This window comes from Bubalus bubalis, chromosome 14 (genome assembly GCF_019923935.1).
Source record: "Bubalus bubalis isolate 160015118507 breed Murrah chromosome 14, NDDB_SH_1, whole genome shotgun sequence".
In the NCBI taxonomy this organism is placed as follows: Eukaryota; Metazoa; Chordata; class Mammalia; order Artiodactyla; family Bovidae; genus Bubalus; species Bubalus bubalis.
Genome location: NC_059170.1, coordinates 9580626 through 9608287, shown reverse-complemented (window position 1 = coordinate 9608287; position 27662 = coordinate 9580626). Strand labels below are relative to the sequence as shown.

The window sequence follows — 27662 nt, the reverse complement described above, 5'->3', positions numbered from 1 at the left end:
CTTCTCCAGGGGATCTTCCCGACCCAGGGATCAAACCCAGGTCTCCCGCACTGCAGGCAGATGCTTTATCCTCTGAGCCACTTAGGGAAGCCTCCAGGGTAGGTCTGCAAGAGTCCTGAGCACCATATCTAGGCTTGGAAAACTCACTTCTTTCTTGTTGTGGCCTTTCGAGTCATGGGGACAACAGTTCCATAGTTTTTTGAAAACATGGGATCTGTCAAGATGACAGGAGCTACAAGATGTAGTAGCTCCATGTAGCTCCAGGTCTGGAGCTACGATGATGGAACTCAAAAAGTTCCTTTCTTTTTGCAGAGGATATGCGAAGAGTGGTTTCCGGAAACTCTGAAGTCCGAGGAGGAGTCTTTCAGGACTGGGCTGTGGCTGCATCTGAACCTCTTCAGTCTCCTCAAAGTTCTCCTCTCTGCTACCCTCCTCAGCAGAGCCTGCCTGTTTCTTTTCCTCTTTTGGTCAACATGTCTAATTTCTGTCTCATCCAGCTGGCTCTCAGCACCATGAGAGCTTGCCTTACCTTTACCCCTAGCACTTCACACAGCTCCTGAAAACAATGAGACAGTTCATAATTATTTGAGGATGGAAGGAAGGAATGTAGGAGCACATTCCTCGTGACCAGATTAACTACAAGATTGTGGTGTAACACAGGGGTTTTGTTTTACCCCCATCCTCACAGCATCCTCACCTTTATCACCCTTCCCAACACCTCTACTCTCCTTGTGGGTGTCCAAGGTGGAATTTCCAGCATCCAGTTCTCATCATCAGTAATGGGAGAATAGTTTAAGAAAGATCCTTAACTGCACAATGATGTTGCAATATTTATTTCTGTAGCTTCAAACACTATAGGTTATATTTCAATAAATATATATTCAAAATTAAACTGACTGGAGTGGAGTCTGTTGTTTGTAATTACAAACCTTAACCAATAGAGTCCAGGGAATTGGTGGTCCTTCTCTGTTCTTCAGACAGTGGGTCCCTCCCCTTTCCCTTTCCACAAACTGTGCCCTACCAGGCATAGGAAGCAAACCCATTATATCATAAATGACTTCTTAATAACAACACAAATTACACAGAATACTGGGAGATGCACATATCAAGATGACAACTTTTCTTCCTTCCTTCTAATTTCATTCAAACACGGGGGCAGGTTTCCTCCCGAATCTCAGAAGGGGAATGGGTAGGAGACTCAATTGCCACTTTTATCAGAAATCTGATTCCCACACATGGGGAGGGAGCTTCTTACTTCAGTTAAAAAAGTACAGCTCTCGTTTAGTATCCCTGGCTCTGTGTTAGCATTTTGCCTACACGTTTTTATTAATCATGCTAAGAATCTTTCAATGGAGGAAATGGAATCATAGAGATGGCTTTATTCATTGGCTTTATTCATAGCTGCTTTATTCATAGCCTAACATGACAGGTCCTCACGCTCCCAAGCAGAGGGACTTTGATGATGTTTTCCTGCTCTGCATCTGGGAAGATTTAGAATGGAGGCAACTTTGGAAATGGACAGTATCTGTTTAACCACAGATTAATAAAGTTTGGCATGGAGACCACAACAAGTAGCAGTATTTGAATAAATGAGAACAGACAAGGTGTTGGTGCTGTTTTTCATATCTTTCTAATCTTGGGCAAATTCTCAACATCTCTGAGCTTTGCATCCTTTAGTATAAAATAAACATAAGGCTTGTAATTGTTAATATTTCCAGCCAGAGACCACTTAAATACTCTACTTTGCTTTTTTGCTTTTCTTTTTCTTTGGAATAGTTTTGTTTGCTGCCTCCTGTATAATATTATTGGCCTCCATCCATAGGTCTTCAGGCACACTGTTTACAAGTCCTAATCCCTTAAATCTATTTGCTACCTCTATTACATATTTACAGTGCATTTAAGTCGTATCTCATTTGCCTAGTAGTTTCCCTGCTTTCTTTAGTTTAAGCCTTATATTTTCTATGAGAATCTGATGATCTGAGCCAGAGTAGCTCCTGATATTGTTTTTGCTGACTGTACACAGCTTCTCTATCTCCAGCTACAAAGAATTCAACCAAAATAATTTTGGTATTGACCATTTGGTGAGGTCCATGTGTAAACTTGTATTGTGGATAAAGGGTATTTGCTATGACCAGTGCATTCTTGGTAGAATTCAGTGTATCTTTGCCTTGCTTTGTATTGTTCTCCAAGGCCAAACTTGCCTGTTACTCCAGGTATCTCTTGATTTCTTACTTTTGCATTCCAATCCTCAATGATGAGTAGACTACTTTTTTTTTTTTTCTGGTGTTAGTTATAGGAGGTCTTCTAGGTTTTCAGAGAAATGATCAACATCAGCTTCTTCAGCATCAGTAGTAGGGGAATAAACTTGAATTACTGTGATGTTACTGGCTTGCTTTGGAGATGAGCTGAGTACATGCTGTCATTTTTGAGGTTGTACCCAAGTACTGCAATTCAGACTGTTTTGCTGATTATGAGGGTTACTCCATTTTTTCTATAGGTTCCTTACCCACTGTAGTAGATAAATGGTCATCTGAGTTAAATTCGCCATTCCTGCCCATTTCAGTTCACTGATTCCTAAGATCTTGATGTCTATTGTTACCAATCCTGCTTGACCATGTCCAATTTACCTCGAATTATGGACACAAAATTCTAGGTTCCTATGCAATACTGTTCTTTGCAGCATCTTATTTAACTTTCATCCCCAGACACATCCACAACTGAGCATCATTTCCAATTAGGTCCAGCTGCTTCATTCTTCTGAGGCTATTAGTAGTTCTTCTCTGCTCTTCCCCAGTAGCATATTGGACAGCTTCTGAGCTGGGGGACTCATCTTTCAGGGTCATATCTTTTTGTCCTTTAATACAGTTCATGAGGTCCTCATGGCAAATATACTGGGGTGGTATGCCAGCCTCTGCTCCAGTGGATCACATTTTGTCAGAACTCCCCACTATGAACCGTCCAACTTGGGTGGCCCTACATGGCATGGCTCATAGATTCATTGAGTTGCACAAGCCCCTTTGCCACAACAAAGCAGTGATCCATGAAGAGGAGTCATATTATAAATATTTGTTTTTAATTTTTAATCATTCTTAGTTTATAACAGTGTAATGAAATGATTGATATTAATGAAAGGAGTTTGGCTTCAGGAACTCACTGTGTTTTGTTCTCTTGGGCAAGTCATTTTATCTCCCTGAAATACAGGTTCTTTTTAAGCAAAAAGAGAAAGGTGATATCTACATTAAAAATGCCCAGATTTGGGTACTCCGAGAACCACGATGATTTCAGTGCTAAAGTGTTTTGAACACCACAGACTAAGGCAAATTGTCTAGAAGCAGAGAGTTTTATTTTCCTCTGTTCCTGACTGCTCTTAAATGAGCTGTCAACTGCAGTAAAGAAAGGAAGAAATAACATTGACCTTATTAGTATCATCTTCTAGACACCCTCGGGAAACTGCCCCAGTGCCAGATTGGAGTCACAGTCTCAGTTCCTAATAGGTCTCCTTCCTCAGAGGTAGCCAAAAGCCCTCAGGCTTCAGTGATTGATCTCACCTTGGTCCAGCCCTTTCCCCACTCCTCCTTGTGTTTATTTGACTCTTTCGACAATGTTGTTAAGTGTTCAGTTCAGTTCAGTTGCTCAGTCATTTCTGACGTTTTGTGACGCCATGGACTGCACCACACCAGGCCTCCCTGTCCATCCCAACTCCCAGAGCTTATTCAAACTCATGTACATTGAGTCCGTGATGCCATCCAACCATCTCATCCTCTGTTGACTCATTTTCCTCCACCTTTCTTTACTAGCATCAGAGTATAATCCAAGGAATCAGTTCTTTGCATCAGGTGTCCAAAGTATTGGAGTTTCAGCTTCAGCATCAGTTCTTCCAATGAATATTCAGGACTGATTTCCTTTAGGACTGAGTGGTTTGATCTCCTTGCAGTCCAAGGGACTCTCAAGAGTCTTCTACAACACCACAGTTCAAAGCATCAGTTCTTCGGTGCCATACTTCTTTATAGTCCAACTCTCACATCCATACATGACTACTGGAAAAACCATAGCTTTCACTAGACAGAATTTTGTTGGCAAAGCAATGTCTGTGCTTTTTAATATGCTATCTAGGTTGGTCATAGCTTTTCTTCCAAGGAGCAAGCGCCTTTTAATTTCATGGCTGCAGTCACCATTTGCAGTGATTTTGGAGTCCCCAAAATACAGTCTCTCACCATTTCCATTGCTTCCCCATCTATTTGCCATGACGTGATGGGACTGGTGCCAGGGACACTTTAGACTTCTTCACTTTCTGCCATAAGGGTGGTGTCATCTGCATATTTGAGGTTATTGATATTTCTCCTGGCAATCTTGATTCCAGCTTGTGTTTCATAGAGCCTGGCATTTCGCATGATGTATTTTGCATGTAAGTTAAATAAGCAGGGCAACAATATACAGCCTTATGCATTCCTTTCATGATTTGGAACCAGTCTGTTGTTCCATGTCCAGTTCTAACTTTTGCTTCTTAACCTGCATACAGATTTCTCAGGAGGCAAGTAAGTTGTTCTGGTACTCCCATCTCTTGAAGAATTTTCCACAGTTTGTTGTGATCCACACAGTCAAAGGCTTTGGCATTAGAAAAGAAAAGAAACAGTGGAAAAGAAGAAGTAAAGAAGTAGTAAAGAAGTAGATGTTTTTCTGGAACTCTCTTGCTTTTTCATAATCCAATGGATGTTGGCTATTTGATCTCTGGTTCCTCTGCCTTTTCTAATTCCAGCTTGAACATCTGCAAGTTCACGGTTCACATCCTGTTGAAGCCTGACTTGCAGAATTTTGAGCCTTACTTTGCTCATGTGAGACGAGTGCAACTGTGTGATAGTATGAACATTCTTTGGCATTGCCTTTCTTTGGGATTGGAATGAAAACTGACGTTTTGCAGTCCTGTGGCCACTGCTGGGTTTTCCAAATTTTTGGCATATTGAGGGCAGCACTTTCACAGCATCATCTTTTAGGGTTTGAAATAGCTCAACTGGAGTTCCATCCTGTCTACTAGCTTTGTTCGTAGTGATGCTTCCTAAGGCCCACTTGACTTAGCATTCCAGGATGTCTGCTCTAGGTGAGTGACCACACCATTGTGGTTATCTGTGTCATGAAGATCTATTTTGTACAGTTCTTCTGTATATTCTTGACACCTTTTCTTAATATCTTCTGCTTCTGTTAGATCCATACCATTTCTGTTCTTTACTGTGCCCATCTTTGCATGAAATGTTCCCTTGATATCTCTAATTTTCTTGAACAGATCTCTAGTCTTTCCCTTTCTATTGTTTTCCTCTATTTCTTTGCATTGATCGCTGAGGAAGGCTTTCTTATCTCTCCTTGTTATTCTTTAGAACTTTGCATTGAAATGGGTATATCCTTCTTTTTCTCCTTTGCCTTTCACTTCTCTTATTTCTAGCTATTTTTAAGGCCTCCTCAGACAACCATTTTGCCTTTTTGCATTTCTTTTTCTTGGGGATGATCTTGATCACTGCCTCCTGTACAATAGTTCTTCAGGCACTCTGTCTACCAGATTTAATCTCTTGAATCTATTTGTCACTTCCACTGTATAATCATAAGGACTTTGATGTAGAATATACCTGAATGGTCTAGTGCTTTTGCCTACTTTCTTCAATTTAAGTCTGAATTTGGCAATGAGGAGTTCATGATCTGAGCCACAGTCAGCTCCCAGTCTTGTTTTTGCTCACTGTATAGAGTTTCTCAATCTTCGGCTGCAAATGATATAATTGATCTGATTTCAGTATTGACCATCTGGTGACGTCCATGTGTAGAGTCTTCTCTCGTGTTGTTGGAAGAGGGTGTTTGCTATGACCACCATAAAGCCATAACTTAGTTAAATGTTAGTTATCATAATTACTGATCATAATTATTTCAAAGGATTTTGACTTTGCAGGGAGAAGAATATATGTCTGTGGCCTTTAATGATTCAGAGCAACCCCAGGATATGAGCAACACGATATCATGTCACAAGTGAAGAAGAGTGTAATTTACAGCTCCAGACCACATAGTTAGGAAATGGCAGAACTGAGACTCAAACTGAATTCTTCTGTTTCAAAACCCACTAGAGGAGAGTCCAGAGTTGAGGAGGGGGTATGTTGGTGATAGGTAATCTTGCAAAGTCCCTGAGATCCACTCTACTCCCTGAGGTCCACTCTGGCAGGTAGTTCTCCTCTTGTTGAAACCAGGTGAGGGGCAGTGAGTGGTCATGCCCTGGAGATGTGTTTATGTCTCTATTTCCCTTCTGCACACTCCATTTACTTTACTTCAACCCAGAATATCAGAGTTTGTGCCCCAGATGGAGCTGCTCTTCCCCAGGTCAACATCTCTTTGGAACAGTGCCAGGTAAACAGCTTGTGTGTTGCAGTAGAGATGCTGCCACAATGGTTGCAGGCAGCTTACCTGTGTCATACCTGTCTTCTGAAGTAGGTGGAGCTAATGTGAGAGGGGGAGCATTTACAGGTATATATGAAGTCTCCTCATGAGGATGTAAAGGAAGATCTGGGCTAACACACTGCTGGTCACCTAGCAGTCTTTGATCAGCTCTCATCCACTCATGGACCATCCATCATGTGCCATGCAGTGCTCTAGGTGCTGGAACGTCCCTTGAGTGACCATACTGGACAAAATTCCACACGGAGAATTGCATTCTGTTTTCTCACAAGACCACAGACAGAGTCAAGTTTAGAATCATACTTCCTGGGCATCCTCGCCAAAGCAGACAGAAGCAGGACAGAGGAACCTGGCGGTCTACAGTCCACGGGGTCTCAAAGAGTCAGATGAGACTGAGTGACTGAGCAGACACACACATACAGGCAGAAGCAGGACAATCAGGTGATGAGATTTCACATTGCATATGCTGCTGCTGCTGCTGCTAAGCTGCTTAAGTCATGTCCGACTCTGCGACCCCATGGACTGCAGCCCACCAGGCTTCTCCGTCCTTGGGATTCTCCAGGCAAGAACACTGGAGTGGGTTGCCACATTGCACATGGCTGACCCCAAATCCTCCATTTCCACACTCCCTTCTTCGCGTTTATTCTTACCCATCAGCTGGGGTGTAAACATATCTGTCAGCACCCTTCTCTCCATAAATGCCATTCTTAAAGGCCAAAACCATGAGCACACTCTGACTTTCTGCAGCCCTTCTCGTCCTCCTGGGGACCCTTCTGGCCGGCATTCTGGGGGGTGAAAAAAGCAACTGGGTCTGGGGTACGTCCCAGCTCACCTGTCCTCTACAGACTGGAGGGAAAGGAGGGGAGTGCATGGAAGGGGCAGGAAGAGGAGTGTGGTGGATGCTGCCAGCCCTCTGAGGATTTCTTCTGGGAAGTGAGCAGTTGAACTCCAAGGACATTTCTTGACTCTCAGAAGTATCATTATGTGTTCTGCTTTTAATAAAAATATCCCACCTCATTTTACAAAATCATGAATTTCATCTCTGAGACTGTCCATTCCTGGTTTCTTCCTTTTCCCTAAACTCCACTTTGGAATAGTAAAAAGATCCAGTTTGATCCTTGTCCTGGTTTATGCCCCAGGACACTGGAAACTCTTGGAATTTATTGTCTTACTTTAAGCACTGAAATCTCTGAAGGAAAAGAACTTAGATAGTATCTGTGTACAGCTGGACTCCAGAAATGCCATCAGATGTTTAGAGGGTTAGAATTATCAGTCTCCCTGGGGAGAAGAGAATAGAGTCTGAATTCCATCAATAATGGCCAAAGATTTAATCAAACTGAACACACCAAACCATCAATTAAAATCAAAGAACACTGGATTCAGAAAGCTTCAGAGGGTTGATAACATCAAGAGTTTGTAAGGGAGGAGTGTCTGGAGATGGTGTAGATGCTCAGCAATTCCTACTTCCTCTTTGCCTTATGCTTTTCCTCTCTCTAGCTGTCTCAGAGTTTTATAGTTTATAATAACTGGGGACCATAAGTAAAGGGTCCCCAGTTCTGTGAGTGGTTCTGAATATTTGTTCAACATGGGAATTTGGTTAAGGATTCTCTGAATTGACAGCCAGTTGGTCATACGTGTAAATGATCCCAGGACCTGTGATCAAAACTTGAAGGGTGGGCTGTGTTCACAGATGGAGCCCTCACTCTATAGGGTCTGGATCACCTCTGCAGATTTAGTGTCAGAAGTGAATAGACTCCTGGATGTCCAGTCAGTGTGGAGGAACTGGTTGCTGTTGGCAAAGACCTCACATGTTTGGTGTCGGGGCCAACACCCAGACTTACACTTTTCCTCCATTTCTGTATGGGTTGAGGCTCAGGGACAGTTGACTATATTATGTTGAACAGAGCACTCAGAACCCCTCAGTAATTTTCTGCATTTTCAGAATTCTTAGCAGAATCAGGGACTTGATAAAATGGGTTGTGACAGACTGCGTCTTGTCCTCATCCTACCACCTACATGCTGTGCCTCCGGGGATAGTCCCACCTACAGCTTTTTCATGAGAGCAGGGTCACCATGTTCCTAGAGATTTTTAAAAGGATTACTAGTCATGAGGACAAAGAATTTACACCTTTGTGGCCAGTGGTTTCCATTTTCCCCCAAAGCATTTTCATCTGAAAGACTTGTCAACCTACCTACATTTACTTCTCCATGACATGTGCAAAAAAAAAAAAAAAAGTGTCACAAAATGATCATTTCCTTGTGATGAAATTAATCAGAGAGTTGCGTGCCAGTGGAGAGTCATCAGTTCAGAGGCAATTGTAGGCAGAGCAAGAAATGAAGTACTTTGTTGAGTTTGCTCTTGGGGCTGAGACTGTTTTTCCCAGGCTGGTATGATCTTAGTAAAGACTCAATGCCCTTCCCTTTGCTCACATATCAGACTATATTTTATTTTTCTGTAATAATATAGATGACAGTTGCATTCATAATTATATAGATACCTCATCATCATAGAGACTAATAGGAATATTACTCTATTGACTCTCTACAGTGATTATGCACTTGACATGAGTATGAAATATAAGAGTTATTTACTTGAGGATTATTTATCAAAATGGATCTTTCTGATTTGAGAGCATAGTTTTTTAAAGTAAGGAAACAGCTCTAAACAAAATACAGTAAAATAATATACACATTAAGGAGGGAAACACACAATGAAGACTGGAGAATATCCTATGCCAGCTACGATGGGTGCTGTGAAGAAGAAGTTTTGGGAATTAAGAGTGTGGCAAGGGTCAGGGAAATACTCTGTGATAAGGTAGCTTTGGACAGAGCTGTACAAAAAAGTGCCTGAATGTTAGAGCAGCAACCAGGAACAGAATGGCTGAAGCTGAGAAGGTTGAGGGGCAGGGAGTGGACAGGATGAGACAGAGAGGACCTGGGGACAAGTGAGGAAGAGGCTTGTAGAATTTTAAAAATCAGAATTTAACTCTTAGAAAGCTAGGGGTTTACTGAGGGAATAGTCATGGGAGCCAGGGGATAGGATTCACTTTGAAACAGGATTCTTGTGGCTGTAGTACGGAGAGTGGCCTCTAGGGGGCGATGGGCAGAGACAGAGGCCCCTGGGCAGGCTGCTGTATTTTCCAGGGGAGCCATGATGAAGTGTGTATTCATATTGTTGCCTGGATTGATCTCAGTTCATTAGAATAACATGAATAACTTGCTCTATTGAGACTTCTGTGGCAGCTTCATCACAAATCAGGATTCATTAAATCTTCAGGCACTTGTGATGTATTCACCCTTGAAACTCTCAACTCTTCATGAGGTTTGGGGTCAGGGAAAAGCAGAAGGTGGGAATTAAAGCCTTTATCTAGCACTGACTCATGTTGATGATTGACAGAGAATAACAAAATTCTGTGAAGTAATTTCCTACAAATAAAAAAATGTATAAATTTAAAAAAGCAAAGTACTCAACCACCAAATCAGGTGTTAGTTACCCAGGCAACAAACCTCCATTCTAAGGTTAGATTGAGGTTTTGCTAGTGACCTCCCTCACATCATGAAAGACTCCCTTGGTTCTGTCATCTCTTAGGAAAGCCAATCGTTTTAAAGCTCGTTTCCAAGAATGGTTAAAAGACCAATTAATACTTCTTATATAAGTCAAAGTATCAATATACCCTCAATATTCCTTAATTCCAGTGCCCATTATGTGAACACAGTGGGGGATTTTCTTCCAAGTCTTCCTCCATTAAATCATAATGCCTTCACACTTTCTTTTTTTGTACTGGAAGCTTTCAGCTACATACATGTACAGATATTAGTATTATAAACTCATGGACAAATGTCCAGCTCCAGTCATGATCAACATATGGAGAATATTCTTAATATGTATCTTTTATTCCTGTCCTATTAGCAGCTAATCAGTGGCAACATGCCAATTCATGTAAAAATATCAGTAATGATATGTAATTATTTACAATATTACCCTGTCGATCTGAAGCCTAAAAACATGAATAATAATGTCCTACAAAGCAGGATATGAAACACCCTTTTCACATGCACCCCTACCAGTCTCTATTGCAAACAAACTGGTATTTTCTGTATTGACTGTTTAGGCCCAGCTGTGATAAGCATCTTCCTATTTCACTGAGATCCTCCCATCCCTACAGTCTGACATGTGCCTGGAGCCTCCATGCACAGGTCTCTGCAAGGCCAAACTAATCAGACACAGCTACAACACCAAGTCCAGCTTCTGGGATATTTTTCTATATGGTAGCTAAAATGATAAGAATGAAGAGAAAAGGGAACCCTCTTACACTGTTGGTGGGAATGGAAACTAGTACAGCCACTATGGAGAACAGTGTGGAGATTCCTTAAAAAACTAGAAATAGAACTGCCTTATGACCCAGTAATCCCACTGCTGGGCATACACACTGAGGAAACCAGAATTGAAAGAGACACGTGTACCCCAATGTTCATCGCAGCACTATTTATAATAGCCAGGATATGGAAGCAACCTAGATGTCCATCAGCAGATGAATGAATAAGAAAGCTGTGGTATATATACACAATGGAGTATTACTCAGCCATTAAAAAGAATACATTTGAATCAGTTCTGGTGGATGAAACTGGAGCCTATTATACAGAGTGAAGTAAGCCAGAAAGAAAAACACCAATACTGTATACTAACGCATATATATGGACTTTAGAAAGATGGTAACGATAACCCTGTATGCGAGACAGCAAAAGAGACACAGATGTATAGAACAGTCTTTTGGACTCTGTGGGAGAGGGAGAGGGTAGGACGATTTGGGGAAATGGCACTGAAACATGTATAATATCATATAAGAAGCAAATCGCCAGTTCAGGTTTGATACAGGAAACTTGGGGCTGGTGCACTGGGATGACCCGGAGGGCTGGTACAGGGAGGGAGGTAGGAGAAGGGTTCAGGATGGGGAACACATGTACACCCGTGGCAGATTCATGTTGATGTGTGGCAGAACCAATGCAATATTGTAAAGTAATTAGCCTCCAATTAAAATAAATAAATTTAAATTAAAAAAAAAAAAGGATTACTGTGGGGACCAGGCTGTGTTAAGACCCATGCAGGTGCTATCCTATCCTGGGTAAGATAGCAGGCATAGAATGGGGAGAGGGAGAGGGCTGGGAAAGAGGTGGCGCTCACGAGGGTACACACTCCTCAAAATCACCCACAGCGACTATTTTCCTAGCTACCTCCCGGGAGAAGTGGCTGCAGTGCCCTTAGAAACATGTGCTGAGCATGTCCTCCAGGTGCCAGCTTGGCAAAAGATCAGCCCTAGAAGCACCGTCCTGATGATCTGAGCTTAGTCATTCTCCCCTTCTTGCGTGGGAAGAGTAAGTCTGCCATGCCACAGAGCAGGTCTGTAGTTCTACCTGCTCGAAAATTCACTTCGTTTTTGCTTGTCATTGTGATACTGAGAGCACTGTGGTTGCTCATTTCCAGGATGGCTTAGGTCCTGTACGGGTACATAGTGTCCAGGTCTGGGGCTTCAGAGATTCAATCATCAAGTTCCTCTCCTTTTACAGAGGCCATGAGAACTGGTCTCCCCTGAGAAGCTAAAGTCCAAGGAGGACCCAGTCAGGGCTGAGCTCTGCCTGTTTGTGATAATATTCAGCCTTTCCCTCTTGCTTCTCAACCCTACCTTCCTCAGCAGAAATCTGCCTCTATCCTCTCTCTCATATGATACTTGCTTTGCTCCTGCCTCATCCAGTTGGCTCTAAGCACCATGAGAGCAGGACTTCCCTTTATCCATAGAACTTTGCACAGCTCCAGGCACAGAGGATAGTCCACAAATATAGAAGTAAGGATGGAAACAGTGCAGGAGAAAAGCTCCTCCTGAAGCAGTGAGAGTAGAGCCTGGGATGCGAATTCATGATTCTTGCTGTAATCGTCTTCCTCCCTGCATCTTCACCTTCATCCTCCACTCATCAGCACTTCGAGAGCCTTGGGAATGTGGCTGCCTGAATGCTTCCAGAGAGGCTGGGACCACCTCTTATTCTTGTAAATATGATGTGACACTCATGAAGTTATGTCCAATACCTTTGATGCATCATCTGTGTTAATATCAAATAGATATGCATGAGTTGTGTTCATTTGTTTGTGTATTGTTGAAATTGAAATATCTGAAAACATGTGAAAAACAGGCAAGTATCTTCTTCCTGATTTTCATCTGTTTGTCTTCCAGAAAGTCACTTTTCCATAGCTGAGGTTCAGTATCTTCATCTCTAAAAAAGGAATAATGATACTTAATTGCTAAGATTGTTAAAGAAGAGCAAGGTATCTTTTTAGCAACACTTACTGTGGGCCCACATCTCAGGTCACAATTTTAAATTCCCTCCAGGACAGGTGAGTAATGCAAAGGGAAGTTCGGAGTGGGTGTGGAGGCAGACAGACAATAAGGAATGGTGGAGACTATGGAAACTGAGAGAATGCTCCCTTCCTGAGAAGAGGGTTGCTCTTCTTAGCTTAGTTCATGGTTTTCAAAGTGTGGTCCCTTGAGCAGCACCCTCAGCACCTTGGGAACTTTGTTGATGCAGCTACTCAGGTCCCAACCTGTCCTACTGAACTGAAACTCTGGGGATGAAGATCTCGAATCTGTGTTTGACAAAATGGCTAAGGGATTCTGGTGCTCAATCATACTTGAGACCCATGGTCCTTGTTAAATACCAGGACTGTGATGCCAGTTTGTTTACTTGTCCTACATTAATAGAAAAAATTTATATGAAATGTCCCACTGTGAAATCTTATAAATGCCTAAAATTGTAAAATGAACTCTGCTGTTAATGACAAATATATTTTAGCCAGATGTGCATCCTCTGGTTACACTCCCTTTTAATATTCAATATAATCTGGAAAAACATACTAGAGGGTTCAAAAAGTCAGGTGCTCGTTTATCATGTAGCAGAAAGTAATCAGCCATTACTCGGATATGAACATACCTCTCTGACAGCACAGCATCTCAAATACCTAAACATCTTCTGTCTGCCCCAGGTGCATTCCATCCATTTGAACATGTGGCCTTTGATACCAAGGAATCGAAGGTTCTCATTATTCAGGTGGAGATACAGAGGAACAGAAGCAGAGATATGACCTGGGGTCCCAGAGGGTTGGGGCCGCTTGTCTTCATCCAGTATACAGCGACTGTTTGTTCCTGTTCTTCAATTTCTCTAAAGAGGCCTGCAGGAGCCAGGGAGGTTTCTAGTTAGAGACCAGACATCCATGAACAGGGAGGGGGGAGCTGGAGTGAGAACTGGCCCATTATGAGGCTTGTGGACCCGGTGGGGGGGGGGGGCTCTAATTAGGACAAGAGAGAGGAGGATCAGGAGAGGAGGGTATTGGGAGAGAGAGACAGACTGATGAGAGACAAGAAGAGAGAAAAGAGGAGTTTCTTTTGGGGAGAGTCTCAGCTACTCCCTGGTCTCAGACGCAGAGATTGACTCAGAAAGAGGGGCAGGGCTGGAACACCTCCTGAATGCGAATCCTTGTTTTACCTTCAGCAGGTTGTATGTCTTTAGCAAGTGGCTTTACCTCTGAGCCTCTGCTTTCTGCTTGACACAAAGGGAGAGAATCCCAGATGTTGTAGGATTGACATGAGGCTAAATGAAATCATGCACGTGCAATGTCTCTGAAGTGAGTAGACCCTTGACTCACAGTGGCTTGTTTTGTGAATAAACCACTGCTGTTGGTATTGAGAGCTCCCGGCATTCTCAGTGCTGTTCTATGTTTGTAACTACAAATAATAAACACGAGTGAGTGAAGGGATGGTGGGTGTGGCATGTGTGCACTCTAATTTACAGCTTGCAGTGTAGCAGAGCGCATGTGCACAGACTCTAAGTCAGATCGCTGGGTCCAAATCCTCTCTACCAGCTATGATCTAAGCAAATTACTTTATTTCTTTATATCTCAGGTCCCTCCTCAGTAATATGAGGATATGTCAACAATTTATTCCCCTTTCTTTAAAGATTTTTTAGGATTAGATGAACTACATATTTCACGTGTCTAGGATAATGCCTGTTATAATAAAGAATTGAAGTTTTGCCTGGAGAAGTTACTCATTACTGTTTTTATTACTACTAGAAAGGACTTTGCCTTCTAGGGAGAAGGAATATATGCCTGTTGCATCCATTGCTTCCATGGCAACCACGTGGGTGCACAGCACTTGTTCTCATGTGACTCCTGAAGACACGGGGTTCTGAGAGGTTTAAATCCTCAGGCAAAAAGGTAGGAAAATGCAGAGCTGGTACCCAAACTGAGGTCCTATGGCCCCATCGACAGAGAGGGAGAGAGAAGGAGGAAGTGGATGGTTACAGTGTTCTTCCAAGGTTGCCTGATGTCAACAGCGAGACTGCTCTCCTGTTGGTGAGACCAGGTGAGGGATGACTGCTGGACATGCTGTGGAGACAGATTCAGCTCCCTGTTTCCCCTGAGCCACCCCCATTACTCATTTTTTGATGCATAAACAGGGTTATTGCCCAGGACACCAGCACCTTCACCAGCTAAGTCCCTTCCTGGAGCAACGTCTGGTAAGGTGCACGTGTGCACCCACCGGAGAAGCTGTGGCAATGGCTGTGGGAAGGTGCCTGTGTCACACCTGTCATCTGGGGGGGGGTCAGGACATCGAGGTCCAGAGGAGACGACACCTGCAGCTGGCTGAAATGGAGGGCCTGGTTACCACACTGCTGGTCACTGGTCTGTCCTCTGATCTGCCCTCATCCACCTACTTATCATTCATCACATGCCAGGCGCTGCTGTAGGGGCTGGGATGCTCCCTGACTGTCCATATAGGACAAACTCCATCTCTCTGATCACAATCTGTGTTTACATGAGACCCACAGGCATCATCAAGTGAGAAGTGCTCTTACTGGGCACTTGAGCCCTGCAGACAGAATCAGGAGATTATGCAATAAACAGGACTGACCCAACTCCTCCCCTTGCCCACTCCCCTCCTCATCACCTGATCCCACCCCTCAGCCAGGATATTAAAAGGTCAGCCTGTCTGTCCTCAGCATCCTCAGGAGCCCTCCTGCAAGGCCACCAAGATGAGATGGCTCTGCCTCTCTGCAGCCCTTCTCTTCCTCCTGGTTATCCTGGTGGACAGCACCCCGCTGAATATATACCATATCCAGCATGAAGGTAGATCCAGCCTCACCTCTCCTCTTCTGGGAAAATGATAGAACTCCATGGAAGGGGGAGGAGAAGGTGTGGAGTGGGTATTGCTAAGCATCTTTGGATTTCTCCTGTCATGTTGGTCAGGATTACTGTCTGTTTCTTTGGTTTTGGCAGCACTGGTCTTCCTCCCTATGAAAGGATATTCTCTAGTTCCGTGGTCTACTCTCTGGTTGTGGTGTGTGGGCTTCTTGTAGGAGTGGCTTCTCTGGTTGCAGAGCAAGGGCTCTAGAAATTGGGCTCGTAAGTTTCAGTTTACCTTCTTAGTTGCCACCACGCACGTGGAATCTTCCTGACCAGGGACAGAACCCATGTCCCCTGCCTTAGCATGTGTATTCTTATCTACTGGACTATCAGGGAAGACTTAAATTGCAAAGATTTGACTCCACTGATATGTTGACTATCATGAGAATATACATTACAATTTTATTATATTTTATTATGTGTGTATATATATATATGTATCAGTTCAGTTCAATTCAGTCACTCAGTCGTGTCTGACTCTTCATGACCCCATGAACCGCAGCACACCAGGCCTCCGTGTCCATCATCAACTCCCGGAGTTTACCCAAACTCATGTCCATTGAGTTGGTGATGCCATCCAACCATCTCATCTTCTGTATTCCCTTCTCCTCCCGCCTTCAACTTTCCCAACATCAGCGTCTTTTCAAATGAGTCAGCTCTTCGCATAAGGTGGCCAAAATATTGGAGTTTCACCTTCAACATCAGTCCTTCCAATGAACACCCAGGGCTGATCTCCTTCAGAATGGACTGGTTGGATCTCCTTGCAGTGCAAGGGGCTCTCAAGAGTCTTCTCTAACACCACAGTTCAAAAGCATCAATTCTCTGACACTCGGCTTTCTTTATAGTCCAACTCTCACATCCATACATGACCACTGGAAAAACCATAGCCTTGACTAGACGGACCTTTGTTGACAGAGTAATGTCTCTGTTTTTTAATATGCTGTCTAGGTTGGTCATAACTTTCCTTTCAAGGAGTAAGCGTCTTTTAATTTCATGGCTGCAATCAGCATCAGCAGTGAAATTGGAGCACCCCAAAATAAAGTCAGCCACTGTTTCCACTGTTTCCTCATCTATTTGCCATGAAGTGATGGGACCGGAGGCCATGACCTTAGTTTTCTCAATGTTGAGCTTTAAGCCAACTTTTTCACTCTCCTCTTTCACTTTCATCAAGAGGCTGTTTAGTTCTTCTTCACTTTCTGCCATAAGGGTGGTGTCATCTGCATATCTGAGGTTATTGATATTTCTCCCGGCAATCTTGACTCCAGCTTGTGCTTCTTCCAGCCCAGCATTTCTCGTGATGTACTCTGCATATAAGTTAAATAAGCAGGGTGACAATATACAGCCTTGACGTACTCCTTTTCCTATTTGGAACCAGTCTGTTGTTTCATGTCCAGTTCTAACTGTTGCTTCCTGAACTGCACAGAGGTTTCTCAAGAAGCAGGTCAGGTGGTCTGGTATTCCCATCTCTTGTAGAATTTTCCACAGTTTATTGTGATCCACACATTCAAAGGATTTGGCATAGTCAATAAAGCAGAAATAGATGTTTTTCTGGAATTCTCTTGCTTTTTCAATGAGCAGGCAAATGTTGGCATATTGATCTCTGCTTCCTCTGCCTCTTCTAAAACCAGCTTGAACGTCTGGAATTTCATGGCTCACGTATTGCTGAAGCCTGGCTTGGAGAATTTTGAGCATTACTTTACTCGAGTGTGAGATGAGTGCAATTGTGCAGTAGTTTGAGCATTCTTGGCATTGCATTTCTTTGGGATTGGAATGAAAACTGACCTTTTCCAGTCCTATGGGCACTGCTGAGTATATATATACATATAAAATAATTCTGCCAGATCAGGGTCCCCATTTCTGAGACTCTCTTTTCCTGTTCCTTGCTATGTCCCTGAACCTCACTGTATTGTAGTAATAAAATAAGTAAAGTGAAAGGCACTCATTCATGTCCAACTCTTTGCGACCCCTTGAACTGCATAGTCTGTGGAATTCTCCAGGCTAGAATCCTGGAATGGGATCCCTTTGCCTTCTTCCGGGGATCTTCGCAACACAGGGATCAAACCCAGGTCTCCCGCAAGGCAGGTGGTTTCTTTAAAAGCTAAGCCACCAGGAAAGCCCTGCATAGTAATAGAAAGCTTCAAATTTGTACCATCTCTTAGTTAATGGCCTAGGCCTCCTAAAACTGTTGGGGTTTCCTGCCATTAGATGTCATGAGATGAGTCAGAAGAGGCAACTCAAGGGAGCCTCAAGCTGTGGTTGGTGTCCAGGAAACGACAAGCATGCCTTTACCGTTTGCAGTTTTCAACAACTGCCATTCCAGCACCTCTGAGGAGAAGGGAGGAAACTGAGAGTGAGATCAATCACGGCTGATACTCCAGCCAACATGTCTGCTTAGTGAACCCTAGGGAGAAGTACATAAGAACTGGGCTCAGAGAGCTTGTGGGTTGGTGAATACAGGAAGCTGACGTGAGGGTGCTGTGCTCACTAGGGCACAGAGGCTGGGCACAGCTCCCTCCTTCTTTGCTGGCACGTCTCTTCCATTTTTCGTGCGTTGAGTTCTATTTTGGGAATATAAGCAATGGTTTTCTGAAGTTTAGCCACTGGTTCTATTGAGTTGTTGAATTTGAAGATGGGGTCATGGACCCACAATCCTCCATTTTAATTATTTGGTCACAAGCATGATTGACTTGGGACCTCATGGCTGCCATCTGAACTGAGGAGTTTTCAGCCCTCAACCTGCAGAATCTGCAGTAGCTCCATTGATTCCCATCAGATGTAAATGGACTTGTTGCACACCCAGTGGGTGTTTGGGGAATTGAATGCTGTTGGTAGAGACACCACATATTTGGTGTCGGGGAAAAATACAGAATCACTGTCCCCTGTCATTTGGGGCTCAGGTGATGCTCCAAAAAGGGGGAGTAATGAATGTTCACATTGCAGCCAGAAACTGTTCTCAGTTGTCTGTATTTTCAGAGCTCCTGGGAGAATCAGAGAGTGTATCAGATGGGTTGTAACATGCTAGTATCTTGTCCTGGCCCTGTCACCCGCATGCCTGGGGCAGGTCATCCGCAATTTTCTTCTCAAACAGGGGACATGTGTTACATGGGTTTTGAACCGATTACCATTCATATGTATAAGGAGGTGAATGACATTTCATGCTGAATTTTGTACATTTTCCACCAATATGTGTTAATCTGAAAAAATCTGAAAAAATTTACTGTACTTTGGGAAGGAAAGAATATTTACATGTCAAATAATGAGTGTTCTTCTATCATGAAAACTAATCAGAAAGACCTGGAATGAATGTGCTGCAGGGAATTGTAAGAAAGAGCCCTCTGTAGGCTGACCAATGGACCAAGGCTGAGACAATATTAGAAACGTGTCCAGGCCCTTCCCCATGTCTCCTTTTGACTATAGTCCATTATCTATATTTGATTTCTCCCTTGTCCACTGTTGACTACTATTTTATTTGCATATTTCATCCTTACTTGTTTCATGCCCCAGGCTTGCTGAAACTGTCTGAATTTACTGTCATTCATAGGTCTGGAGACAAGCCATAGAAGGGGACCTGAGAAGCGTTCAGTAATAGATGTGGCTACAAGTATCATCGATGGTATTGATACAGGTGTGAACTTTCTGCTACTCTGGGGAAAGAAGAGGGCACTGAAATTGAGAACAAGCCCCACTGGATAATATTCAATCAAAATGCCTGTTTAGTGAAACCTCAAGAAGAATCCATTAATATGGCTATTCAGGGATAGTTTGGGGAGGTAACACACGGCAGCGATGTGAGGGTTGTGTGTTGTCTAGGGTGTGGAGTCTCTCCACACATATACTTCCACTTTGCCTGGCAAATCTCACTCATTTTGCTGTGCCTAGATTTATCCTTTTTGACAATGTGATATCCCGATGTGAGTGGGGTTCCTGAGTATGGTCATCAGATTTACTGAGTTATTGAACATGGAGTGGGGTAATGGAAGTTCCCAGTTTTAGACACTTTGTCAAATCAGGAGTGACTCAGGATAATATGGCTGGCATCTGAACTGAGGACAGTTCTGAGCCCTCCACTTGCATAATCATACTAACTCCCTGGCTTGGCTGTCAGAAATAAATTGTCCTGTTGGACACCCAGGAGGTATTGGAGGAATTGGATGTTTTTTTCTAGAGACACCACAGATGTGGTGTTAGGGAAGCCCAGACTCAGTCTCCCTGTGCTTTGGGAGCTCAGGTGAGTCCTGAGGACAGGGAAGTAATGAAGATAGGACACTGCATCCAGAAGCTCTCAGCATTTATCGATATTTTTAGAGTTCCTGGCCAAATAGGATAGTATATCAAGTGGGTTTTGACCAGGAAGTGTCTTTTTCAGACCCTATCATCCCCATGTCTTGTGCCCTCAGTCAAGCCATCTATTGTCCTCATCTGAACAGTGGTGGTGGTTAGTCACTAAGTCATGTCTGACTCTTGCGATCCCATGGACTATAGCTTGCCAAGCTCCTCTGTCCGTGGGATTCTCCAGGCAAGAATACTGGAGTGGGTTGCCATTTCCTTCTCCAGGGGATCTTCCCGACCCAGGGTTCGAACCAGGGTCTCCTGCATTGCAGGCAGACTCTTTACCGACTGAGCTACAAAGGAAGTTAGTAGATCAGTATCTGAACAGTAGATCAGTGCTAAATGATTTCTTTGAACATTTACCAGCCAAAAAAAAACACAAAACTGTTCCTTCGAATTTCAGGTCACGTTTGGTCATTTTCCTTTGGGATATATTCATGAAAATATTCTCTGCCTGCGTCCTTGGGCTCATGGGACCAAGGCTGGTATAATACTAGCAAATTTTTCAGGCCTTTTCCTTTGTCCACTTTTGCCTATGATTTTATTTTCCATATTTGAAACTTATCCTGGTTCATGGTCCAATATACCTGAAAATTTGAAATTTTTTCTTTCATAGGTACCAAGATTGTCAAAAAGGGAGCTGGTATACTAACAGGATTGGCTGAAATAATCACTAAAGCAATTAAAGGTTTGAACTTTTTGCACCTATGGGGAGAGAGAAGGGCGCTGAGACTGAGATCAGTACCACTGGCTGACGATTTAATACTTATGCCTGTTGAGTGAAACCTCAGCACAAATCCATAAATATTGCCTCAGAGAGCTTGTGAAGGGGCAACAAATGGTGCTGAGGTGAGGGTGCTCTTCTCAGGAGGGCGTGGACACTTCGCCTACTCTACTTCTCCCTTGCCCTAAAACTCTTGTCCATTTCACTGTTTCTGAGTTTTCTCCTAGACATTAATTTGAAAACAGTGATTGAGAGTTTTCCTGAGTTTGGTCACCTGTTCCATTGAGTGTTTGAGCATGGAGGTGGAGTCATGGAATTTTTAAGTTTTAGTCACTTGGTCAGAAGCATGACAACTTGAGAACACATGGCTGGCATCTGAAGTCAGGGCATTCTTGATACCTCAACCTTGGCATTGGCCCAGACTCCACAGATATGGTATCAGAAGTCAGTGGACAGTGGGCGGCCTGCTGGATGTTGGGAATTGGATGGTTGGTGTAAAAACCATGTATTCAGTGCCAGGAAAAAACCCAGACTCACCCTCTCCTGTGATTTGAGGGCTCAGGTGAGGCTTGGAGAGAGGTGAATAGTCAAAGTAAGACCCTGGACCTGGAAACTCTCCCCAGTTCTCTGTATTGTTGAGTTCCTAGCCAATCAATAGTGCATCAAATGGGTTGTGACATGACAGTATCTTGTTCTGACTTGGCCACCCACAGGCTTGTGTCCTCGGGCAAGTCATCTGCAGTTTCCTCATCTGAACAGGGGAAACAGGTACATGAGTTCTTAGAAAAGATGATGAGTTGTGAATAGAAAGACTTTATTCACGAGTCATGACCAGATTTGTCCATTTTTCACCACAATGTTTTAATCTAAAAATAATTGTCTACCTACTTGCTTTGGCCGAGTAAAACTATGTCTTTATCAAATAATGTTTATTCCTGTATTATTAACAGTAATCAAAAGATGTCGAAGCACAGAGGAGGGCAATTTCAGGGAAAACAAGAAACACAGCCCTGTGGGGTAGCCTGTGGGAACAAGGTTGATATAATATAACGGAAGTCTCCAGGCCCTTTCCCTTGTTGTCTTTTGACTGGTATTGTCTTATCCATGTTTGATCCTTTTCCTGTTTCATGGACCAGGCCTCTTGAAACTCTTGAAATTTACTCTCTTTCATAGGTCAGGTGATGATTTCCAGAATACAATTTGATAACCATACACGAGAGGACCAACACTCAACATTGAATACTCAACACTCAGTGAGGAGAATAAAGGTTTGTAGTTTCTGCACCTCAGGGAAGAAGGAAGGGCACTGAGGTTGTGATCAATGACCAACGCTTCAATCAATAAGCCTATTTCTTGAAACCTCAATGGTGCATAAATATTTCACGGTGAATTTTGTTCATGTTTGCCAAGATATGTTCATCTAAAATTTTTTCTTTAACTACTTACTTTAGGCAGGAAAGAATATTTAGGTTTCAAATAATGAGTATTCCTTTTTCATTAAAAATAATTAGAAATACCTGGGATGAAAGTATTAGAATTAGAATTCCTGGGATTTCTGGAGGAAATGTAAGAAAGAGCCCTGTGTAGGATGACTCCTGATACCAAAGTTGAGACATTATTCAGAAAGTTTCCAGGCCCTTTCCCATGTCCCTGTTTGACTATTATTTATTATCCATATTTGTTCCCTCCTTTGTTCACAGTGGACTACTATTTTATGTGCATATTTCATCCTTAGGTGGTTCGTGTCCCAGGCTTCCTGAAACTGTTGGAATTTCCTGTCTTTCATAGGTGTGGAGACAAGCCATAGAAGGGGACTTGAGAAGCGTTCAGTAATAGATGTGGTTACAAGTATCATCAATGGTGTGGCTACAGGTATGAACTTTCTGCAACTCTGGGGGAAGGAGAGAGCATTGAGAATGAGAACAGGCACCACTGGCCAATGATTCAATCACAATGCCTATTTAATGAAACCTCAATAAGAATCCATAAATATGCGGTTCAGAGAGCATTTGGGGTTGTAGCACATGGCGGTGATGTAAGGGTCCCATGCCTTCTAGGGCATGTAGGCTCCTCACACTCCACTTCCACCTTGCCCTGCACTTCTCACTCATCTCTCTGTGCCCAGATTCATCCTTCATGAATATAAGACACCGCTATGTGAGTGGTCCTCGTTAGAATGGTCATCTGATTTACTAAGTTATTGAAGATGGAGTGGGGTAGTGGAACTTCCCAGTTTTAGACACTTTGTCAAATCAGGAGTGATTCGGGATAACATGGCTGGCATCTGAACTGAGGATAGTTCTGAGCCCTCAATTTACACAATCTATACTAACTCCCTGGAATTGCTGTTGGAATTAAATTACCCTTTGGGCACCCAGTGGGTGTTTGGAGGAATTGCATGTTGTTTCTGGAGACACCACAGATTTGGTGTCAGAAGCCTAAACTCAGTCTCCCTGTGCTTTGGGAGCTCAGGTGAGTCCTGGGGACAGGGGAGTAATGAAAGTAGGACACTGCACCCAGAAGCTCTCAGCATTTATCGATATGCTCAGAGTTCCTGGCCGAATAGGATATGTATCAAGTGGGTTTTGACAGGGAATATCTACTTTGGACCCTATCAGCCTCTTGCTATGTGTCCTCAGGCAAGTCATCTATAGTCTTCGTCTGAACAGTAAAGAAGTGCTAAAAGAGTTCTTTGAACGTTTTCCAGTCATAAAACTAACAGCTTATTCTCATTTCATGGTCAAGTTTGGCCATTTTCCACCAGGATAGATTTTTGAAGATTTCTCTACCTGCTTCCTTGGGCTCGTGGGACCAAGGCTGGTACAATATTAGCAAATTTTCCAAGCCTTTTCCTTTGTCCACTTTTTCCTATGAATTTTTTTTCCTTATTTGAAACTTGTTCTTGTTCATGGTCCAATATTTCTGAAAAATTTGACATCTTTTCTTTCATAGGTACCAAGATTGTCACAAAGGGAGCTAGTATACTAACGGGATTGGCTGAAATAATCAATAAAGCAATTAGAGGTTTGAATTTTCTTCACCTATGGGGAGAGAGGAGGGCGCTGAGACTGAGATCAGTACCTCTGGCTGATGATTCAATACTTATGCCGATTGAGTGAAACCTCAGTAAAAATCCATAAATGTTGGCTCAGAGAGCTTATGAGGTGGGAACCAATGTTGACGTGAGGGTGCTGTGCTCACCAGGGCATGAAGGCTCCTCTCACCTCCACTTCCCCTTTGGCCTAAACATCTCCTTCATTTCACTGTTTCTGATTTTATCCTGTAACTTAAAATGAGGACAGTGAGTAAAAGATTTCCTGAATCTGGTTGCTGATTCGACTGAGTTTTTGAGCATGAAAGTTGGGGTGATGGAAAATTAAACTTTCAGTCACTTGGCCAGAAGCATGATAACGTGAGACCGCACAGCTGGCATCTGAAGTCAGAACAGTCTTTATAACTCAACCTGTGGCATTGGCACTAACTCCACGGATATGGTATCAGATGTCAACTTACAGTGGGCTGCCCCTTGGCTGTTGGGAATTGGATGGTCGGTGGAAAAACCAAATATTTGGTGTCAGGAAAAAGCTGAGACTCACCCTCCCATGTGATTTTAGGGCTCAGGAGAGCCTTGGGGAGAGGTGAATAATGAAAGTAAGACCCTGGACCTGGAAACTCTTACCATTTCTCCGTATTTTCAAGTTCTTAGCCAATCAGTAGTGTAGCAAATGGGTTTTGACATGAGAGTAATTTGTCCTGACACGGCCACTCACAGGGTTGTATCCTGTGGCAAGTCATCTGCAGTTTCCTCATCTGTATAGGGGAAACATGTTACATGAGTTCTTTGAATAGATGACGAGTTATGAATGGAAAGACTTTATTCACATGTCACGACCAGATTTGTCCATTTTCCACCCAATGTGTTACTTTGAAAAAATTTCTGTGCCTACCTACTCGCTTTGGCCAAGTAAAAATATTTCTTTATCAAACAATGTTTATTCATGTATTATTAAAAGTAATCAAAAGACTTTGAACCACAGAGGAGGACAAATGCAGTGGAACAAGAAACAGAGTCCTTGTGCGGTAGGATGTGGGATCATGGCTGAGACAATATTACAGAAGTCTCCAGGCCCTTTCCCTTGTTGTCTTTTGACTGTTATTATCTTTTCCATGTTTGATCCTTTTCCTGTTTCATTGAAGCAGGCCTCCTGAAACTCCTGAAATTTACTTTCTTTCATAGGTCAAGTGATGATTTCTGGAATACAATTCGATAACCACACACTAGAGGAATACCAAACACTCAAGATTGAATACTCAACACTCAATGAGGAGAATAAAGGTTTGTAGTTTCTGCCCTCGGGGAAGAGGGACAGGCACTGAGATTCAGATCAATGACCAAACACCAATGCTTCAATCAGTAAGTCTGTTTCTTGAAACCTCAACAGTGCATAAATATTTGGGTTCAGAGAGTTTTCTAGGTGGTGAATATGATTGTGAGGGTGCTGTGCTCACAAGGGAATGGAATCTCCACATGCACACACATCCCTTTGCCCTACATGTCTCCTCCATTTCACGGTTTGTGAATGTTTCATGTATATTCATCTAAGAACAGCAAGTCAGTATTTTCCTCAGTTTGGTCATAAGTAACCATCAGTTATTGAACATGGAGGTGAGGTCATGGACTTCCCCATTTTAGCCATTTGGTCACAAGCCAAAGTAAGTGGGGACCACGTGTCTGGCATTAAACTGGGGACAGTCTTGAGTGCTCAACCTGTGGGGTCTGCACTGACTGCTTAGTATTCATATCAGACATCAATTGAATGGGGGGAAGCCCAGTGGGTGTTGGGGAATGGGTTGATGGTAGAGACATCACAGATTTGTGTTAGGAGAAACCCAGGCTCACTCTGGCCCATGGTTGGGAGCTATTGTTACCTTGGGTACAAGGAAGTGATGAACGTAGGACACTGACTCCAGATACTCTTACAAGTGCACTGTATTTTCCGAATTCCTGGTAGAATCAGGTATTGTATCAGATGGGCTGTGACATCATAGCAATTTGTCCTGACTCTACCACCCATATGCTCTGTTCCTGGGAAAGTTATCTGCAGTTTCCTCATCTGAAAAGGGGAAATGTGTTACATGCATTCTTTGAACAGGTTACCAGTCATGAATATAAAGAATTTATGCCCTGCTGCCTTAGTGTCTACAGCATTGGAGAGTTTATTTTCCTGACAAGGGATTGAACATATGACTCCAATATTGGAAGCCAGATTCTTAACCACTGGACGACCTTGGATGCCTTACAGATGTTTTAAGGCTATTCAGGCACTGTACCAAACCTCCTTAGAAGACTGCATGAGGAGATATACGTTTGTACCTGATGACTACATCATGTCACCCCTAGCAACATTCATGATTCTGTCCCAGAAAGGAGGTTTTCAAATGGTCTTTTCAGTCTGGCATTCCTCCACAACCTTAACATTCTCTATGGCAAACAAACTGGGGGTTCTAGTTGTCGTCCTTGTGTGGAGCTTGATGACCATCCTGATAACTGAGCCATTGCCCGTCTCCTTCCAGCAGCTCCTAAGCCTGCCCTCTGCCTGGAGCCTAAAGTAACAGGTGGCTGCAATGCCGTGATGACCAGGTACTTCCACAACGCCCAGACCGGCCTCTGCGAGCAGTTTGTGTATGGTGGCTGTGAAGGGAATGGAAACAACTTCGAAAAGTTAGAGGACTGCATGAAGACCTGCTCTCAAGAGGCAGGGTCCCTGTGGTAAGACAGGGGCCAGGGCACAGGAGGAGGGGAAGGGCTGGGGAAAGGGGCGGAGCTCAGGGGACCACATACCATTCACCCTGCACAGTGTCTTCCTCCTCGCTGCTGTCAGGAGGAGAGGCTGCAGTGTCCTGTGAAACCACACTGAGCGAGTTCTCCAGGGAGAGGATGGCAGAAGGTCAACCCCTGATGCCTCTTTGTGGTCATCTCAGCCTGATCACATGCTCCTCTTTCTCAGTTGGGGACACTGACTCAGCCACCCTGCAGGGCAGGTCTGCAGTGCTTCTGTCTATCCTACATATGCTTGGAAAATTCACTTCCTTCTTGTTGGTCATTCGGGAATGTGGTTCCATATTTTTTTTGAAAATATGAGTCTATTAAGTTGACCATTGACCATTGTCTGGGGCTACACTGATGGCCCTCAACAAGTTCCTTTCTTTTTGCAGAGGACATGCGAACAGTGGATTCAGAAACTCTGAAGTCCGAGGAGGACCCCTGCAGGGCTGGGCTGTGGCTGCGTCTGAACCTCTTCAGTCTCCTCAGTCCTTCTCTCCTCAACTGTCTTGTGCAGAGTCTGCCCATTTCCTTTCCTCTGTTGGTCAACATGTCTAATTCTGTCTCATCCAGCTCGTTCTCAGCACCATAAGAGCATGTCTTCCCTTTACCTGGCTCTTCACACAGGACCTGGCACCAATGAGACAGTTCATAACTATTTGAGAAAGGAAGTAAGGAATGTAGGAGCACATTCCTCATGACCAAAGTTAACTACAGAGCCTGCGGTGTAACACAGGACTTTTGTTTTCACCTCCATCCTCAAGGGATCTTCACCTTCATCCCCATTCCCTCCATCACTATTCTCCTTGTGGGTGTCCAAGGTTGAATTTCCAGCATCCAGTTCTCAACATCAGTAATGAAAGAAGAGGTTGGTTTAAAAAAGCCCCTTTTCCACACAACGATGTTGCAATTTTCATTCTGTAACTTCAAACACTATGGTTCATATTTCAATAAATATATATTCAAAATTAAACTCACTGGAGTGGAGTTTGTTGTTTATAATTACAAACATTAACAAATAGGGTCCATGGAAACGGTTATCCTTCTAACTGTTTTGGAGACAGTGGGCACCTCCCATTCCCCTTTGCAGAGACTGTGTCCTACTGGGTATAGGATGCAAACCCATTATA

General features: G+C 43.3%; 1 pseudogene; it reads left to right on the top strand.

The window, feature by feature from the left end:
* Positions 1–27437, top strand: part of LOC123329147 — a 35186-nt pseudogene extending 7749 nt beyond the window's left edge.
* Positions 27438–27662: the final 225 nt, after the last annotated feature.